This window comes from Rhodnius prolixus, unplaced genomic scaffold, assembly GCF_049639745.1.
Source record: "Rhodnius prolixus isolate KJV_2025 unplaced genomic scaffold, Rpr scaffold_12, whole genome shotgun sequence".
Taxonomy (NCBI): Eukaryota; Metazoa; Arthropoda; class Insecta; order Hemiptera; family Reduviidae; genus Rhodnius; species Rhodnius prolixus.
In genome coordinates, this window is record NW_027411635.1 from 16513082 (window position 1) to 16533571 (window position 20490).

Below are 20490 nucleotides of genomic sequence, written 5' to 3' on the forward strand. Positions count from 1 at the left end.
CAGATGATCACAATTGACGCTAAACGACGATGTTCTTACATAATATAACGCTTCACTGAGACCTATTCGGAATTAATTAGTCACGCATTATGGGAATTCAGTCAAGCATTACAACATCTATCGACTCTAAACGCTAGAGACACGCCTTATAGCTGGGATAATGCTCCAGACTAGGGTCTGTAACATAACTATTCACTCCGATCTAAAAATACCCCTTTTTCTAAGACCTTAATGTCTGCCCGATACAAGAAGCTTCACTCTCGTCTTTCCGCAGACCCTAAATCTCTTTCATTGACCAGTTTTCATCTTTGACAGTTCCAGAGAGCCCTATCAATCGACTGAGACGATGCTGGCAACGTGATTTACATGGCATTGAATAATAGATTCATTAGAAAGCCACAAATAGGTTGTAACTCCTCACTTGTATCATTTCCAGCAGATAATGTTCATTAATTCAGGTTGAATGGAAGAGCTAGGAGGTAGGATTCTGTTTTTAAGTAATGCAAGGAAGAATCTTTCGTTTAAAAAGATAGTGGTGTTTGAATAGTAATGCGATGGTTTGTGGGATGGCCTTTTTAAAAGTGTGGGTACGCTCGGCCCGTATCCTTGGCAACGCGCCTCTCAAGGAACAATATTACTAGGGGACATTCTCATCTCCTTGTCGCTCCGTCTACATTGGCGTCCCTCTTCGTTACAGCTATTTCAACCCTTACACTGCTAAATATACCCATTCATGTTAAGCCCCGTACACCATTTCCGCGTCCTGAATTCTGATGCCTTACCGCTACTTCACTCTAACTCCTGCACCAAACCATTTTCTTTCTCATTATCATGTTCCCTTCATCGCAACTTCATTGCCTGTATTAGGCTGCTGGCTAGCAGATTACTTTTCCCACATGCTCTTCTCTTATGTTTCCAACTAAATGTAGAAGTGTGTAGTTAAACTTTCTATTTCATATTCAAAGCAGTTGTTAGCTAAAATCGACAACTTACCAGCCAGGGTTTCAGAACTTTAATGATTTTTAACTGAGCCTGCAAGTGGCCATATTGAGCTACCCCTTAAAATATACTACGCATCTCATTCAACTTGTTATGGTAGCGCAGTAAACTCTGGATAATGGCGAAAGGAGCCTAGTTTCATTAACGAAAGATTAACATAGTTGTTACCATGGGCATCTTCACGGAGGCAGCTGCTCCTTCCCTTATAGTTCTGGTTAAAAGATTAAGAACTTACGATCAAAAAAAAGATTATAACTGCGCGTAAATTAAACAAAAATCTGCAATAGCTTGATATTGGACGAACTAAATAGTGCAGGGCTGCAACTTCACGATTACATCAATATCTCCAAATATAGTCAACTTGTATTTTATACAAAAAGTCCAATACGTTCAAGCCTAAACTGCATGTGAAATAATTGCAATACCTAGAAGTGAATAAAAAGAAGTGCAACTTTTCAAGTTTATTTACATTAATCTAATTAATAAGTGATTTCAAAACAAACTGCAATAGTTGGCTGGGGCCACAAAAAAATAAATTGTCTCGAATACTCGATGTCTCGGACACCTCCAGTGTTATAATTCAGGAAATGCAAAATGAAATTTTAAAATTTAAATAGTTTTACAAGAGAAATATGTAATATTAATTGGTATAGGAAGTTATCCTTAGGTCGTACGTTAAGAGTGGAAACAGTAGAGCGGTGTCAAAGCGGCCATGATAGTTGTTTCAAATCAGAGAGAGCGACGAGCAGCAAAGAATCGCATGCACATATTGAGTTTAGTCGCGTTTCTCCTTTCGACGAGACATCCATCATTATTTCTGTACGAAAATTCTTCCTTGAAAATTTGGTATTTACAGCAGCTTAGTAGCAGGAGCTGCAGTGTTCTTGATATAAACAGGACTAGACATGAACTTGGTGAATTCCATCACTTTGTACCAACTACTTCAGGAGCATCCTGGCAAGTTTCATGCGTATTTTCTACTGTCTATTTCAACATTTAATTACATACCAGCCAGTGTGCAAGGCATGTTAATCAAGAAAAGGACGAATTTCAATGTTAACCCCATTAATCCTGTCCCATTCCTTATCCAACACAAATCGATTGTGATGTAGAAGATCCTTATGGTCCTACAGAGGTTTCTTCAAAAATAACTACACCAATAAATGCACCAATATCCATTTTAACCTTCGAAAATTGAGCGCGATGAGAGCGAAGAAATCAAACATGTCACAACGCGTTGCTCTACTCTCTATAGATAGCGTTGCTCTATCTTCGCTTTGCTCTTCGCTATCATCGTCGCTGCATAGTCTTGTTTTGCGAGTCTTTCCTTTTCTTCGTAGGGAAGATTTCGGATCCTATTTTACCCTGCTGATCTTCCTTTGCAAGAACAGTAACTTGGACTTCCCCAGATCATACAGCTATCCTCGCATCCTATCCTGAACCTACTTCTTCCTTTGACCCGTTAAGAGGCCTATTTATTCACAGTTGCATGAGACATTGTGTAATGCTACAATAAGGTTTTGGATCCACGAATTCTCCGCAAGACACCTACTTTTCTTCAAAGACAGAGTTCTTAATACTGGATGGTCATCAAGCGTGATTAAACCAACCAGAACATTTCGTAACGAAATGTAATAAGATAATTCTGCGCATTTTGCTTCAGGAATATTTAAAAGGCGAACAAATATAAATAATACTAATGCGGCAAATGAGTTTTGGGTTAATCACTGAATATTAAATTGAATTTAGAACGTCAGTAAGTACAAGGCGATTATAAACTTTATTTTGTTATTATTATTATTTTTTTTTTTATTAACGCAACTTTGCAGAAAAACCTTAAAAAAATCTCCTGTTTATTGCTAAAGCTCCGACAGAAAAGCTCCTTATTACGGTGCTACAAGGATTATTCTTAGGGTTTGGTTAGATCATCCTTAACTACATCATTCATTCAAGCTTCATTTTTTTGTTTTTTTTTAAATAAAAACTTTTAAATTTAATTTAACCCGGATTTAAAAAATTAATTACAAGAAAAATATTTTAACTCTTTTTAATTTTTTAAAATTAATTTACTATGGAATTAATTTTGCGCGAAATATCACTCATACAAATGAATAGCTTACTCTTATTGCTAAGTTATTAGAACCGTACACTAAATTCAACATCTAATTATGCTAGACAAATAATTTTTAAGAGCGTATTGTATAAAAAAGTTAAAATTGTCTTCAAACTTTTAAGTAATTTTATAGTGTAGTTGCGTTCAAATAATGTATGAATTATGAATTCATTATGGATTATAGATTATTATTATTATGAATAACTGGCAGTAGTTTGGAAACTTATAAGTAACAAAGAGTTAAACGTTAAGCGTTAAGCGCAAAATCTTACATGCTTTTTTTGAATTCATATTCCAGTATTCATTGTCAACATATTAACTGAAAATTTGAGTCTTTTTTTTAAAAAAAATAATAATTTAGGGCACACGTTAGCATCTAAGGTCATCGGCGCCTGCAGTTTTCTTTAATGCATTTACTTGGTGCTGGTCTTTGAACTTGGTAAACTAGCAAAATTCCATCACCAGACTGTGAGCTATAACAAGCACCGAGGAAGAGAAAAATCTAAGCACCGCTAGCTGGATTCGAACCGGGGATCTAACGCGCTAACCACATGGCTAATTCATTTCCTTAAATTCCTTAAATTATTAGTTTTTCAATGTTTGGTATAAAGTTTTTTTAGTTTTCATTTGAAGCTGTGGAAAACAAACAATAAACAATAAAAACAGTATAAGGGCTGATCGTCAAAAACTGCACGAAAAAGCGTAACGTTGAGAAACAACCCAACTTTGACAATGTTTTCCTCATTTTTTATACAGAATTGAAATTCATTACTCTATTAACCTACTTAAAATTGAGTTCATTTAAGTTTAATAGCATTTATTGATGCGAAAATACTTATTTTGCGCACTGTAAATCAACTAAAAGTAGAAGGTGTGTCATAAGAAACGTTTAATAACCCTTTCCGGTGAACCGTGCGAAGGTTGAGGCTTAGGAGAAGCAAGTGATGTTATTGTATACGAGGATCGTTTGAAAAGTCCGTGCAAAAATAAAAAATACTTAATTTTGGGGGGTAAACCTTTTTTATTTTTCAACATAGTCTCCTTTTAGGCTTATACACTTCGTCCAACGCTGCTCTAGTTTGTTGATCCCTTCCGAATAATAGGATTTGTCCAAGTCTGAAAAATAGCCGTTCGTTTCTGCAATCACCTCCTCGTTTCAATAAAATCTTTTTCCCGCCATTTCTTCATATTGGGGAACAAATAGTAGTCCGAGGGAGCCAAGTCTGGAGAATAGGGGGGATGTGAAACGAGTTGGAACCCTATTTCCATTAATTTTGCGACCACAACTGCTGAGGTGTGAGCTGGTGCGTTGTCGTGATGGAAAAGGACTTTTTTGTGGGCCAATCGTGGGCGTTTTTCTTGCAGCTCGGTTTTCAAACGGTCCAATAAAGATGAATAATATGCACCTGTAATAGTTTTACCCTTTTCCAGATAGTCGATGAGGATTATTCCTTGCGAATCCCAAAAGACAGTCGCCATAATCTTTCCGGCCGAAGGAACGGTCTTCGCCTTTTTTGGCGCAGATTCCCCCTTGGTAATCCATTGTTTAGATTGTTCATTGGTCTCAGGAGTGTAGTGATGTATCCATGTTTCATCCACAGTGACGAAACGACGCTTAAAGTCCTGCGGATTCTTCTGGAACAGCTGCAAACCGTCCTTACACGATTTCGTTTTTGGTCAAGCGTGAGCAATCGCGGCACCCATCTTGCGGATAGCTTTGTCATGTCCAAATGTTGATGCAAAATATTATGTACCCGTTCATTCGAGATGTCCACAGCACTAGCAATCTCACGCACCTTCACTCTTATGTCATCCATCACCATATCATGGATTTTATCAATGATTTCTGGAGTAGTAACCTCAACAGGGCGTCCAGAACGTTCAGCGTCACTTGTGCCCATATGGCCACTCCGAAAATTTTGAAACCACTTATAAACTGTTCTAATCGAAGGTGCAGAGTCACCATAATGTTTATCAAGCTTCTCTTTAGCCTCCTGAGGCGTTTTGCCTTTCATAAAGTAGTGTTTAATAAACACACGAAATTCTTTTTCGTCCATTTTTTGAAAATCACTCGACTTCCTCGATTCAAACGAATGCCAAACACAAAGAAATAGACCGATCTGGCTGAAACTTGGTGTGTGTTCTTCCAAGAGATGCTACTAACTAAACATAACCTCGATACGCGCCAGTAGTGCTATCTCTCTGACTTTGCACGGACTTTTCAAACGACCCTCGTAAGTCAAAATGGGTGCAGAAGCTGCTGTTAGTATCGCCAAGGGGTGCAAGAAGGGACGAGTAGAAATCGCCAACTCTTAAGAAAGGTGGCTAGGTGTAAAATAAATATAAATAGAATCCAACTTTGCCAGTAATATAGTCTACCTACCCAGGGTGCAAGATGAGACCCAGCCACACTGAATTGTATCTATACTGTCTATGTGTGTGCATGTATATGTGTGAAAAATTTATACCTGCAGGAACTGTTTTGGAGAGAGAAATGGGACTATTTCCTTGGACCCGGCCATAATTCCACACTGGGACGAGTTCCGGTATGGCGAATCAGCACATGGTTCAAGTAGGACCGGATATTTCAGCACACTCCTCGCACAATAACATTTTCAGTCCCTTTTACTTAACCCACACTTTACCAATTCAACTTCTACTATTTATTTTCTTTTTTTTTCTATTTAAATACATTCATTATTATTACTAAAGAGTGTAAAAAAAAAAGTGACTGTTTCTATCTAAATAAGATCTGGGAATCCAATACGCTAACCACGTAGCCAATGAATTTTAAACCCTTCGCATGCGTCTTACTTTACAAACACGATATTTTATTCATCTACCTTTATATTAAGAAATAAAAATTAATTCGTTGCAGAAGAATTGATCCAATAAATTTATTAATATTTAATTTTTAATTAAAAACTAAGATTCATAATTAAAAAACAATTAATACGAAAAGTATACAATTTACATAATAACTAATTATACAGTAACTAATGATAATGTATATTTCTAGTTATTATAATTCAAATTCTTCACTTTAAGTTAGTTATAATTGTATTAATTTATAACTTAAGAACTTTTATAGTAATTAATTTAATTAACTTTTACTGAACATGTATTTCTAGTTTGTAACTATCTAGTTTGTAACTAACAATCTAGTTTGTAACTAATCACAATCTAAATTAAATTAAAATTAAAAATAAATACAATTATAACTTGAAAGATTACAATTATACATTAGAAATCTGTTAGAAATTTACCATTAGCATTCATTACTGTGGAATAAGTTATACTTACTTTTGTTATTATATTCAAGTATTTTTGTAACCCTGATGATAAACAAAATCTAGTTCAAAAACGTTGTAGTGAAAGTTATTTTCTAAACTAGTCAAAAAATTCAAGACTCCTTGAAAAAAAAATAATAATAATAAGTTCCCAACTATTTGTAAAAATAGAATCCTAAAAAATTAATACTTTAATTTTGTTGTAAACAGATATTTACAACTTACCTAGAGGAGCACAAGCAAACTACTGAGACCTAGAGTGAGATACTTCTAATAGTGACTAGTCTAAGCTAGCCACCTACGAAACAGGTTAGATAGTCGCAAGGGAAATAAAATAGATAAGGGTCATTGGAATCCAGTTCCTTCCCCTCATATAAAATAGGTTAGGGTTCTTTGTACGAAGTGTGGGAGAGATACTAACCAATTCTTGTAGAAAATATTGAAGATGATGTGGTATACAGAGAAAGTGACAGGTGTTAGTTGAGTAACAACTATAGGTTCAGGATCTCCCCCTCATACCAGAACAAACAACATCAACTTTTTGTTGACGTTAAGCAGTTAGAAGATAGCTGGGCTATCGGCGCCTAAGACTATCAGGAGGATTGGATAGGAGTATTCCTGGAAGAAATGGATTAGTGGATATAAGTATGGCAGAAAATTTGCCATGGAATTTACTAAAACGGGATTGGGCTAGGTAGGATACAAGTAGAATATTTAGGTCGGTATGGATTCTTTGGACTTATTACCTATTAAATATTTATAAGAATTGAATATGTAACCAAAAATTCCAGATTTCAAGAAAAATGGGTGCCCAGAAATGCTATTTCACTGGAGAGTTTTTTGGAATTTTTCGTTAAAAAAAAATAAAATAACCTTCCCGGTAAATACGTCATAAATTGAAGCGATATATTGCAAATAATAAGTTTCAATAAAATGTAAATGCGCAAAAATTGCTATGAGATAAGTCGTGTATATCTCCAAAAAAATTTTTTAATTAAAAAACAATATATACTTTTCAATAAATTTGTAATATTTTTTTCATGAATTACATGTAAATATTAAATTAATATTAATATATTTATTTTTAAATTAATATTTCCACATTGGGTAGGCACTTCTAGAACTGTCCATTGAAACATATGATTTTGCGTCATCAAAGATGGCTAACCTTAATGTAGTAGTACGTGGTAGACGTGAGTTAAATCGAAATATATTTACTGTGTTTCATTAAAAAGAAGATGGACTGTAATGGACATGGGAAATTTTAAGTAAGTTTCAATTTATATATGTAAAAAATTAGTGAAAATATTAGTTAAAAAGCATGGATAGATTATTGAGCATCACATGAGTCCCTTTCACTTGAAATTCGAAATTGAAATTCAATAATTCATTGCATTCGATTATTCATTTCATTCGATAATAATCGATAATTCATTTCATTCGATAACAATCGATAATTCAGTTTTTAAGCCCAAAAAGTGTTGTCTTCAAATTCTTAAAATAGTTTTATTTTTAGTTAATTATTTCTTCTTAATGAAAGTTTCGACTGGCCAATGCCCATTTATAAACCAATATAGATAAGTAATTTTACAAGTTATTATCTATCTCTATTGGTACCACATTGAGAAATAACTTACTGTCTTCACTTTATTGTAATCTAATAAAAACACATTTTAAAAAATTACAAAGCTTGCTGATCAAATATGGATTGAATAAAAGTGATCTTTATCAAAGTCCAATTGCTTTCCATCTGTAACTTTACAAAAAATTTATTCCACTCTATCTGGGGCCGTAGTTAATACAAACAATGTTTTTACTAGTCTTAATATAAGTTTTCAAAGTTTGCATTTAATTGAAAAATAATGTAAATATGAATTAGTTATTAGAGATTAGAAATACCTCTTAATGCTTGCAAAACAAATCTTTATTTAACATAATTTCATTTTAAAACAGCTATTAATTTTAAAGTTCTCTCTAATTTAGTTATATTTAGAAATTCTTACTTATTGTAAGAAATAGTTTTCAGTTACTTAATAATCTCTTTGAAAATGTTTAAACTAATATGTGGCTCAATGTATCCGTTGATTGTATAAATAATTTTAAATTATGCTGAACAGTTTCAATACATTTGGAAGTTGTTATAGAATTTTGAAAGGGATTAAAAAAAAAAAAACACCAGATAGTAGCAACGTTAAGCAAAAGTTATAGATTTAATTTGTTGAAGTAAATACTAAGTAGTATAGTGTTTGTTTTACTAATAACTTTTAATGAATTACAGAATCCAAACTGGTCCATTACTGGGATAGAAGTTTTAATCTGATCCTACAAAGAAGAATTGGAGTCTTAAGGGAATAAAAATACAAAACTGTAAGTTTTTAAAATTTATTATTTTTGCATGATATATGTATGTTGCATGCCTTAAATGATCTTTTTAAAACGATAATTTTTGTTCCATCGATACTATACTCCCATTAACTTATTAATGCTAATAGAACATATTAAGCCTAGGAATTTGGGGGAACTAAGTTTCCAACGTATTATAGCCTTAAAATACATTAAAAACCATTCGAACTAATTCGCTATTACTCTTCAATTTTAGTTATTGTTCACTTTGTGTTAGTTGTCTTGAACTGTTTCGCATTATTTTTGTCCATAACTTTCATATCTTACAAAGTCAGTGATCATACTGAACAACATGCTTCTTTACCCACTTCAATTTGCTGGATAGTTAGTTTCATTTATGTACAGGTTCGCCTATTTTATTCTAATAATGTATTAGGTTTTAAATGGTTAGTGTTGATTTATTGGGATCAGAATAACCAAATATACAGTCTCAAAAATGTTTTGCTTCCTTGTTTCGATTTTGTATAAGTTTTGAAGTTATTTGCTGTTGATATTCACTCTTAGTTATTGATCACTTTGTGTTAGATGTCTTCAAATGTTCCACATGATTTTGTTCATCGCTTTTGATACCTTATAAAGTCATTGTTTATACTGAACACATGATTTGTAAGCCACTTTAATTTTCTAATTACTCGTAGTTATGTTGACGCTTTTCTTGTTCTAATAATGTTTTTGGTTGTAGATACTTAGTGTTGCTTTAATACGATTAAAGTAGCCAAAAATGCTCCCTAAGAAATATTTTTGTTTATTTTTATTTTACGCAAGACTCGTTTTAAACTTATTTTAGGCTAATCTTCATCCTTAGTTATTCATCTTTTTGGTACACTAAGTCTACAAGTTAGGGCTGTATATTCAACGCTTTGACAACCTACAAAATCATTAGAAATATTGAACATATCTTTCGTATGCACTGTGCAATTTGGTGATAGTTTTTTCTAAGTCCACAGACTTCCCTACCATGTTACAAAAATGATTTTAAGTACATAGACTGTTAATGTTAATTTAATATTTTCAAAACAAGCTAAACATGTAGCTACAGAAATAGATTATTATACAATTTCATTTTAAACAAAAAAGTCGTTCCAAACCAATATTCATCTTCACTCTTAGATGTCTTTTTGAAATAATATTTTTTAAATTCAAATAAATGATTAGCCTACACTAAAGATTAACATAAAATAAGATTGGAACGATTTCTGTGTAAAGTAGAAATTATTAAATAAATGTTTTCTGTGATTCTATGTTTGACTTTAATATTTTAACAAGAAACCAAACATGCTATCTCAGAATCCTTTTACGTAACAATCATTTGGAACAACACAGTGTGTTAATCTCAAGTCTAGTTTATTAATCTTTATTAGATATAGTAATCTTCAAGGTTTTAGAATCATAATGATCAATGCTTTGATAAGTTACAAACTCATTAGTTTACACATAATTCATACCTTCTAAGCAGCTTCAGTTTTTAGGATTGTTAGTTTATTGGATTAGGCTTAGCCATAATTCATTCCATGGATATTTTAGGTGTGTTTTCTGTTAACCTTTAGTTTATGTGTTTTAATAGAACAGTATAATATCTCAGCATGGGCCACGAACAATAAGCTTGCCCTGAATGTAGAAAAGACCAAAGCTATAGTTATTGGCTCCAACCCACTCCTTAAATCATTGGCTCCTCTTCCTAATCTTTTCCTTTACAATAACCCAATAAAATATTGTTCCTCTGTGAAGAACCTTGGTATCACTTTCGATCAAAACCTATCCTGGAAAAACCATGTTTCCCAAATCTCTCGTCATTCCATCCATATCCTTAAGCAGTTTAATAGTTCCCGTCACCTTTTTCCAATTAAGACCCGACAACTCCTAGTTTCCTCTCTTATATTCCCCCATTTCGGTTGTTTAGTGTATGGCGGTCTTTCTGGTGATATTGAAGCTAAACTTAAGCGCCTCATGAACTGCTTCATAAGATTTATTTTCAGCATTTCCAGAGACTCTCGCATTTCGCACTGCTACGATGAGTTGAAGTGGCTTTTTCCTGTCTATCGCCGCCAATATTTTTTGGCTTCTTTCCTTTTTCAAGTCATCCAGTCTCAAAGGCCTTCCTATATTTTTCAACTCCTTAAGTTTAAATCCTCCATCCATTCCCGTAACACTAGATCTCGCTCATCTGATCTCTATATTCCCTCTCACCGTACCTCATCCTTTGACAAGTCCTTCCTAATACGTGCTACCTCTCTCTGGAACTCCTTGCCTTCATCTGTCCGCCATGCTCCTACCCTATCCATCTTTAAATCCCGTCTATTCAGTTATCTCCTTTCTATTCAGCTTCCTCCGAAATTCTAATTGTTTTAATTTATTTCCTTAATTTCTGCTGTTTTATTATTTTATTTTTACTTTCATTTTCACTTATTATATTTTCACTTTTGTAAATACTTATTTATTTATTTAATTTCTGTATAATCACAGGCCAAACTATTAAGGCCTCTATTTGTACCTGTATTTATTCTTAGGGGACAATTGTCCCAGAATAATAAATTTCTTTCCTATTCTATTCTATTCTATTCTATTAGTTTATTGTTTAAGATTTCTACGCAATATATGAAAAGTTTCAATCTTATTTGATGTTAATCTTGAGGCTCGGTTTAACATGATTATTATTTATTATTATTTTAATGGTAACCAATAAGTTCTTTTAATTATTTTATTCAATGGTTCATCAACTTTCAAAACAGTGGTTTTAAACCTATGTCCTGTAAGCCGCTGCACTTTGGTAGATATTGTAGTTGTTATCCTATATTACTTGAATTTGTTTAGGTGCTCTACTTAACATAGAAATAGATTCTAACTTATTTTATGTTGATCTTCAGTGTCTCGTTATCATGTTTTAGTGATAGTAGTCCATAACTTTTTAAAATTACTTTAGCCAATACTTCGATAACTTTCAAATAATTGTTTTCCTGTCGAACCTATGTCTCATAGACACTGAATTTGGGTGGATATTAAGTTTTACAGGCTTGCCTATATTATTTCAAAATGTTTAGGTGTGTTGGCTGTTAATGTTAGCTAAACATGCAGAGATAGTTTATTAAAAAAAAAAAATTATTTTAAACAAAAAAGTAGTTCCAAACCAATATACATCTTCAATCTTAGTTACTTACCTTTTTGAAATATTTGTCTCACAAGTTTTTAACAATATAATGATTTAATGACCTATAAAATCATTAGTTTATATTGACAAAAGGTTTCCTTAGTCACTTTAATTTTTAAGATAGTTAAGTTGTACAGCAATCCATTAATGTTAGTGGTGTCATCAACTAATCTTTATTCAATAAGTTTTAATGAAAAGAGAAACGTGCAGGTCGCCGAAATCTTTTATTTCAAAAATACTTATTTTAGCCAGAGAACGTTTCGATCTTATGCTAGGTTTTATATTCATTCTAAGTTATTTATATCCTTAAAATAGTAGTCTTCAAATGTTGAACATTAATATGTTTAATGCTTTGATAACATACAATGTCATTAGACATTTTGAACATATGGCTCGTAATAATAATGTTAAACATTTGAAGACCATGATTTTAAAGTGATGAATACCCTAGACTAAAGTTGAACATAACTTAATTTTTAAATAGTGATTTTGAATTCAAAGGCAAGCTAGCCCCAACTAGACAGCCGGTTGTTCGCTTTAGTGGTCGTCGGTTGAAATGGGTCCGGCAGGTCAGATACTTGGGTATTACGCTAGATAGTAGCCTAAGTTTTGTCCCCCACATAAAGGATATAAGAACGAAATCTAAAAACTTAATCGGCCAACTTAGACGAGTTACGAGGAAAGATTGGGGATTAAAGAAAAAAACAGTTAAAATAATGTATAGAAGCATCTTACTATCGCAGGTATTATACTGCTGCTCTGTTTGGGCGCATAAGGTTAGCAGCTCGGTTTTTAGGACTCATACCATGGCAATACAGAGAGCCATGCTGTTGTTGATGGGTAATTTTAGCCGTAAGACATCAACTGAGGCTCTACAGGTTTTGACGGGATGTCTTCCACTTGACCTGGAAGTAGTGAGATCGGCCCTATTATACTTTTTAAGGAGAGGGAAAACAGTGAGTTTGGGGGGACATTCGTTGGAACCATTACCAGAAGGAGAAATAGGAAATGATTTCAGAATCTGGCTCCTGAATGAAAAAAAGAAACAACTGGATCAGGATCTGTTACTGCAATGGAAATCTCGCTGGTCTTACTCTCAAAAGGGGAGGACCACCTACAGGTTTTTGCCGGACGCGACAATGGGTAGAAGAATAGTCCCCACAGATTTTTCTTACGCGGTCTCCAGGCTAGTGACAGGCCATGGGCAAATTAAGGAAAAGTGGTATCAGATGGGTTTGGTAAGTGATGGTTGCTGTCGTTGCGGTGAATTAGAGACCGCCGAACATATTATTTTTGAGTGCATCTGTTATGAGGATCTCAGGGCAAAATTATGGAGTGCAATAGGCTATCATGTTTGCATTGATAATGATACACTAACCCTGTTGCTGGAAAATATTAGTGCATATGATGCCTTTAAACAGTTTGCAGAAGAGGCTCTAAGACGCGGTACACTGTGGGGTGATTTTCGAGGGTAGGCGGAGTGAAAGTGGGAATATTAGTAGTAATTTATTGGATGACTGTGGATTGAATGACATAGATTGGGTAGTTGTCGAGTTTTTAGCGGGCCTCTCAGGAATATCGAGTACTGAGAGGTCAATTAGGATAGGAATTTTGTCTGCATGCGTGAAGTATGAATGTATTTATTGTTTGAATGAGTATGAATGCGATGCAGTTTGTAAGGTTGTTGGCTTGTTCTGCAAAGGTAGCATAAATTCTTTATAATTTAGGAAGGGTTCTTTGTTGTGCCCTTCCCTCATATATTCTTGCTTGGGAACTATTCTTGTTTCGGGATCATTGGGGATGAAGTGTAATCATTGGGCTGTTATGAGCGAGAGCTCGGGAACGGCCCATCCGGTGTGTGTAAAAAAAAAAAAATAATAAAAAATAAATAAATAAATAAATAGTGATTTTGGATAAAAAGATTTTGAGACTCAATGTTAGGTGTTATGAAGACCTGAAGAATAAAGGTTAACTGGTTACACATCTAAAACCTTATTTGGATAAGATATTCTAAGCTGTACATCCACAAAACTATCTAAAAAATTGAACTGGCTAACATGTTATTGTACATTATAATTATTGATTTCGTAATGAATCAAATTAATCAATAACCATAATAATGTTAAAACCTTGATGACTACTAACTCAAAAAGATAAATTACCATTACTAAAGACTGTTTTTTGTGTAAAATTAGAATTGTAATAAAAAAGAATCAGCGTCTGCAGGTTTAGGCTTCATTTAAACATAAGAAATTAACATTGATAGTCTACTCAACTTAAACGTTTTATAAAAACGATAGGCAATCTTGTCTAAAAAACTACCTACGTACGAATTAAAAGTGTAATACGACTCAAGTTCTGAACAGCTAATGATTTGTAAGTTATTTAAGCACTGAATGAAATATTTGAACTTTAAGACAACTATTTTCAAATAAATGATTAACCAAAAATATTTTTTGAAACGTTTTCAAGGGAAAGTAGAAATTTTTGAATAAAACAATGTATGTTTTAAATATATGCGAATTGTGCTCGTAACTTTTTATAGAGGTTAATTTTAATTATTTTCAATTTGTTAATTTTCTTAAGACAAAATCTTACAGTTTAAAAAGTTTACTATAAGAGTTAATTAAAGGACAAAAAGGTACCCAAATCAGCAAGTACGCAACATTTCTTTTATAGTTCAGCTGGTAATTTCAGCCATTTAGAATAGTTCGGAAAGTTTATCAGTTTTATTTAAATTTGTATCTAATTTATACCTCATTTCTCTTGTACTGATTTCTCTTGCTACTATTGGGGCTTTTTGAGTATTTTAACATTAGCATTGCTTAACAATGTTTGAGTGAATCCTTACTGGAAATATCAAATACGAATGCCAATCCACTGTATGTATCTATGGAAATTGTTTATCAATTGATATTCAAATAATTTTACTGCATTAGGTTTGTTTTACAATAATATTTTTTAGATTTATTAGATTTCATAGACCCTTATGCTGGCTATTTTGTCAATAAAATATTTTTTTGTTTAGGGAAGATTTGTCCATTTAACTTAAATTGATTTTAATAGGCGGTATCCAAATATTAATGCATAGGTTTTTAATGAAACGCTTAACAATTGGAAAAATGTAAACCACTTAAAACTTCACACTTTGAATAATGGTGAAATTAGAACTGTTATAAACCAATATTAAGTAATATTTATTACCAAACTAAATAAGAGACTTAACTGATTCTCCACCTTGCAAAGTAATAAGTTTAGATTCATCTTGTAGACCGAGGGTTAAATTTTTGTTAAGTTTAAATGCTAGTTAGGATATAATTGAGTGGGTTACTTTTAGTGGAATAGAGAGAAGTTAGAGGTGTAGACCCCATTATTTTTCACAACCGGGGTAGAGACCAGTCTGGTGTCTTCTTTTCCTTTGACCTATGATCTCCCGCATCTAATAGAGCCGGTGCCTAGTCTTACCCGCATCTACTGTGTGGGAGCTGAAGTTCACAGGACAAGTTCTGTCGTACAGTGGTAAGGTAGCCTTAGTAAAGATACTTAATGACAATAATTTCTTAAATGTGCCTTGTCTTTTTTAAACGAATGTTTTGTTTAAATTATGAAGTCTGTTTCATGGTTCATTTCCGTTTAAAGTACATGTTTTTCTTATGCTAGGGTAATGAAACCCTATTTATAGATAATAGAATGACGACACCCCACTAATTATTGAAAAAATATGAACAATATCACATTTAAATGCACTTCATCCAAAATAAACATTGTAACATTGCAGTTCACTGCAATTAGTATCTGATAAAATCAAGTCAATCGAACTTTAACTAGAAATCATAATTGGACAACTCTTGATCAATGAAGTCTTCTTTTATCCTGCAACTAAGGATTTATTCTTCTCTTAATATCAACCAATTCATGTCCTTACTGATCCTTTTTGTCAACCAACATTCATGACTTTCTGGACTTTGTCATGCAGTTCACAAGTACATTTTCACAATATTGTTGACAGGTACTTAGTTAATACTGTTAAAATACCTTAATTTTTGGCTTTTTTTCCCTAAAATTTGCACACAATGAAAGACATGTTGCACTCGATGCTCTGGTGTCCTTCTGCAATATTTATAAAACACTCATTATAGCTATTAAACATAGCCTAATAGGTTTCAAGTGACAAAATTCTCTAAATAAGCGTCCCACTAATATTTGAAAGCAAAATCACCGAATTCTCTTGTGTTTTGGTTGAAGTATAAAAGAAAATATACTTAATTTTTTTGGTGTTGTGTCAAAGTAGACCCGGTTGACGATACTTTTGTTCTATAACCATTTAGTTTGAAATATTAGTCTATATAATAGATCCTTAACAAAAACTTACAGTTTTAAAAGTTAAGTATAAGGGTTGATTAAACGCCAAAAGGTACACAAATCATTTGGAATAAGCAATTCTATCATTATAACCTGAAAAGGTGTTAAGTCGGAACTGTAACTACCACTGGAGAGATCTTTATAAAGAATGATTATAGTTGCCATCCTCAATAACAATTTTTTTGAGAAAGCGTTTTGAATAAAATAGGAATGTATTTGTACGTAACTAGCAAAATTAAACTGCGATTTCAGTACTTCCTTTTAAGATGAGTAAGAAAAACAAACTGCGAATACAGTACTTCTCCCAAAAAGGCAAAGAGGCAAAGATTTTGAATCGAACGACAATTCATTGATGTAAATCGGTTCACCCATTGATAATTTTAACAGTTGCAAGACTTCCTCTTAGTAGGTGTAAGAGCATGATGGCACTTCACTGCCACGTAGAGGACCTTTAATCACTTCTTCGTGCTAAATTTTATCAAAATCGGACTAAGCGTTATGGAAATATTGGTAATAATAGTTTTAGAAAGGGCTTTACTTGGGTGGGGCAAACTCCCCTCCTTATGAGGCGTAGCGTCGAGACTTTTAAAATGCAAATCTGTACAAAATTTCGATTCGAATGACACTTTATTCATGAAAATCAGTTCACGTCGATAATTTGAAACGATTGCTATACTTCCCCTTAACAAGTGTAAGATTAGATCGTCGCTTTAATGTTATGTAGGGAAGCCCTAACCCTATCATCCTACCAAATTTTATCAAAATCGGGCCAAGATTTACAGAGTAATTAGTAATAATAATTTTGGAGGGGGCCTTACTTAAAGGGGGCTAGCTCTTCTCCCATTCGATGTACAGAGTCGAGACCCCCAAAAGGCACATCTACATAAAATTCCGAATCGAATGACACCTCATTCATGAAAATCGGTTCGCGCGTTTAGGCGCTACGCAGTTTACAAAAAAGGTAACAACAACAAGAAGAAGAAGAAGAAGAACAAGAACAACAACAATTTCTGAAAATGCCGTTTTTGCTCATTTTCGGCAACTTTTTTCTCAAAATCTATCAGATCTAGGTTGTTGCAAAAAAATTACAGTTATAAAGGAGGATTTGCCCTACATTATAAAGAAAATTTGGAAATTTTATCTTTTATAGAAAAAGAGAAAAAAATTGTCAAAGTTGGGTGTTTTTCAACGTTACGCTTTTTCCTGCAGTTTTTGACGATCAACCCTTATGCAACTGTCCTACCGGACAGTTTTAATTTAACCAAATTTTTTTGGAAGAGATAGAATCTCTTCATTTCAATTATATAGAATGGTTCTACCACCATTATAATATTTACCGAAATCTTGCTTAGAAGTATATTACTTCCCTGGTATGTTCAACTATTCAGATAACCTTTTACGAATTTTCTTGACAGTTTTTCAATTTGTTTTTCATTTGATCTTTGAAATAATCATTGTAGGCCCATCACTTTGCTTTCTCAAGCGATATTTTAGTCGGGAAAGCTGCGACGTCGTACATACTGTAATATCATCGTTTTAATTTAGTGGTGTCATTTTATTGAAATCTTATTGAAATCAACTCACTTTTATCTTTATCTAGCTCTATTATAAGAAATAGTGAAGTGTAATCGTGTAGATTAGCATTCGTTTTTCAGAAGCTCCTGATTAAGGGCACCAATTTTATCCCGAAGTTAGAGCACCAATAAAATGTTTTTTCAATGAAAACTTGCTCTGGCCATTGCAGAACATGGATTCCTCTTGTATTTTTTTTTTGTAATTTCGTGGGAAATATCCGCTCTAATGTCCCCTGAGTTCTGAAAAGGGTGTTTTTGTCCCCTGTGTGCACCGTAATTCAAAAACAAGAACAAGAAAGGTTTGATTCTTGATAAATTTTAAAACTTAATTAGGTGAAATTGTGGTAGGAAGAAATACTGTGTTCACTCCAAATTTGTACTTTTGTTTTTTAATGAAATACGGTTGGAAGAAGCTGTTCAGCTTGGCCGTCCCCTCAAGGTTGTATGAGGGTGATTTTTAAAGGATGTTCTGTTATTTTCCCTTATATACACGTAGAATTCGCCCGGTTGATCATTATGCACACTGACAGATCATTACCGGCGGAGAGAGCTGGCAGGGTTTTGGAGGTGGTATCTTGTAAGGCTGGAGCGAGTTATTTCAGAATTCATTTAGGATTCTCCCACACTATCCATCCTTGCAACGTCACATGTCTTCCATGTGAACCTCTCCCCCATCAAACCGTCTCTAAATTATTCAGTCAACATTCCGGCTGATACTGGTTTGAATTATATTTTCAACACGTTTAATTCATTTACATTTTATAATTAATAGCAGTATTAAAGTAACTGGCGAGACTCAGACCACTTTCTCACACCGCGGTCTACATAATTACATCTTCTTGAAACTTAACATTTTTTAAAAAAGAGTTGACTTAAATATTTTATAAGTTCACTTTCAAAATATACAGGGCGTTCATTTTAAGACGGCTCAAATGCATTTCATGCTTAAACGGTTGATCTGAGCAAAAAATGGTAGAGGAAAAATTTTGTTGCCCGTCATCTCTAGTTTCAGAATATGTGACTTGATTTTAGATTCCTGCATACGCGGCTGACGCGCGACCAAAAGTGAGGGTTCGCAGTTGACCCCCATTTTCATATACACAGTTTTAAAGAGTATAAAAAGTTATAAAGAAATCGGAAACCGCAGTTTGATATCTTTAAAATTAAAGGTGCTAGGCCATTTCAAAATCTGCTATTTATAAATCATATTTCAATTTTTTAACTTGTTATCAAAGAGAAAGAAGAGCACGCGATAGGTCATTTTTATGTATTTTTTCATCCCCTTTCTACTGAAAATATTGCCAAGGCAGTAAAGCTAGTATTTTTCTTAATATCAGGGAAATAAGTAGTTTTCCGAGTGATTTTCTAAGCAATAATCTAATGTTAAGAGCTTTAGATGTTCAAAAGCGTAGACAAAAGGGCTAAAAAATAATTTTACTTCTGTTACAAACAATTAGTTTTAATACTTTTTTGGTAATTTTGGGAGAGTTGCGTTTAATTACCAAAAAAAAATTGGGAATCTCCTGCCACATATTTAAATGTTCAATCTCTTACATTTAAAGGTTCAAACTTATTCCTTAATTTATAAAATAATGCACTTTACGCAACTTGTGCAGCACGTCAAAGATGCCTCCTCTGGCTCGCAAGCACCTTTGCATTCTCAAATGAATGTGATCTGGTGGAATGACTCTGCAGACCTCAGATATTCTTCAGATATACTAATTTCGTGCCAGGGACTCCCGATTTGACACTGCTATATTTTTTTCTTATGGAGAGTTTTTTAAAAAAAGTAAGTTTTATGCTTGCCCATGACATCAGATGAAGGGGAAGAATATCTGAGGTCTGCAGAGCCATTCCACCAGAACAGATACAGATAGCAGTAGATAACCTCCTGGCTAACCTGGCATGCGAGCTAGAGGATGCATCTTTGAAGACTGAGTGCATGATGCATGTCGAGCCAGTGAAATGCAATTCCCGTCAGCCTATTTTAGCAAATTTTGAATTGTGAGTACTTGTTTAATCCTTAATAGTATTCAGAATTTGTAGCAGAATTTCTGTCATCATTTTTCAGAAGCCCCAGATGAAGGGCACCAATTTTATCCGAAATGTAGAGCACCAATAATTTTTTCTTTTAATGAACAATTTCTCTGGTTATTGCGGAACATAATTCCTCTTGTAATTTAAAGCCTGGCAAATTATAAATCGGACTTTGGCTTTTATTTTATTATTTTGATCTAACTTCGCCGCAGTTCTTTAGCGTCTTGCTGCCATTTGACGTCTTGCTGCTATTTATTGTTTTGCTGCCATTTGGCGTATCATCTGACATCGTGATGCCATTTAGCTTATCGTTTACCCAGTACCGATTAATTAGTTTGTCTTGTCCTGTTGAAAATTCATTGCCTTCGGCGCCGAAAGCCAATCATTTCCCTTAGATTTAGGATTTCCTAGCATTAATTTCCATTCTAGTTTCTACCCAGTTAAAATAACTACCAGGAATTCAAAAAGGGTGGCAGCCTGTTGTTCACTTTTTGAAAGTAAACTTCTATCGCTAATGAAAGTTGTCTTCAAACTTAGACTTCTTACTAAACCTCCTTTCTTTGATTT

General features: G+C 33.6%; 1 long non-coding RNA gene across 2 annotated transcripts in view; it reads left to right on the top strand.

The window, feature by feature from the left end:
* Positions 1 to 20490, top strand: part of LOC141461809 (uncharacterized) — a 182717-nt gene that overhangs the window by 37949 nt on the left and 124278 nt on the right. The window contains exons 1-2 of one of the 2 annotated variants that reach the window (XR_012463026.1): positions 8188 to 8266; positions 8681 to 8769. This is a non-coding gene — a long non-coding RNA (uncharacterized lncRNA). Of the gene's footprint in view, positions 1 to 8187; positions 8267 to 8680; positions 8770 to 20490 lie in introns of those variants that run through there. The other variant, XR_012463027.1, reaches the window with a different exon arrangement.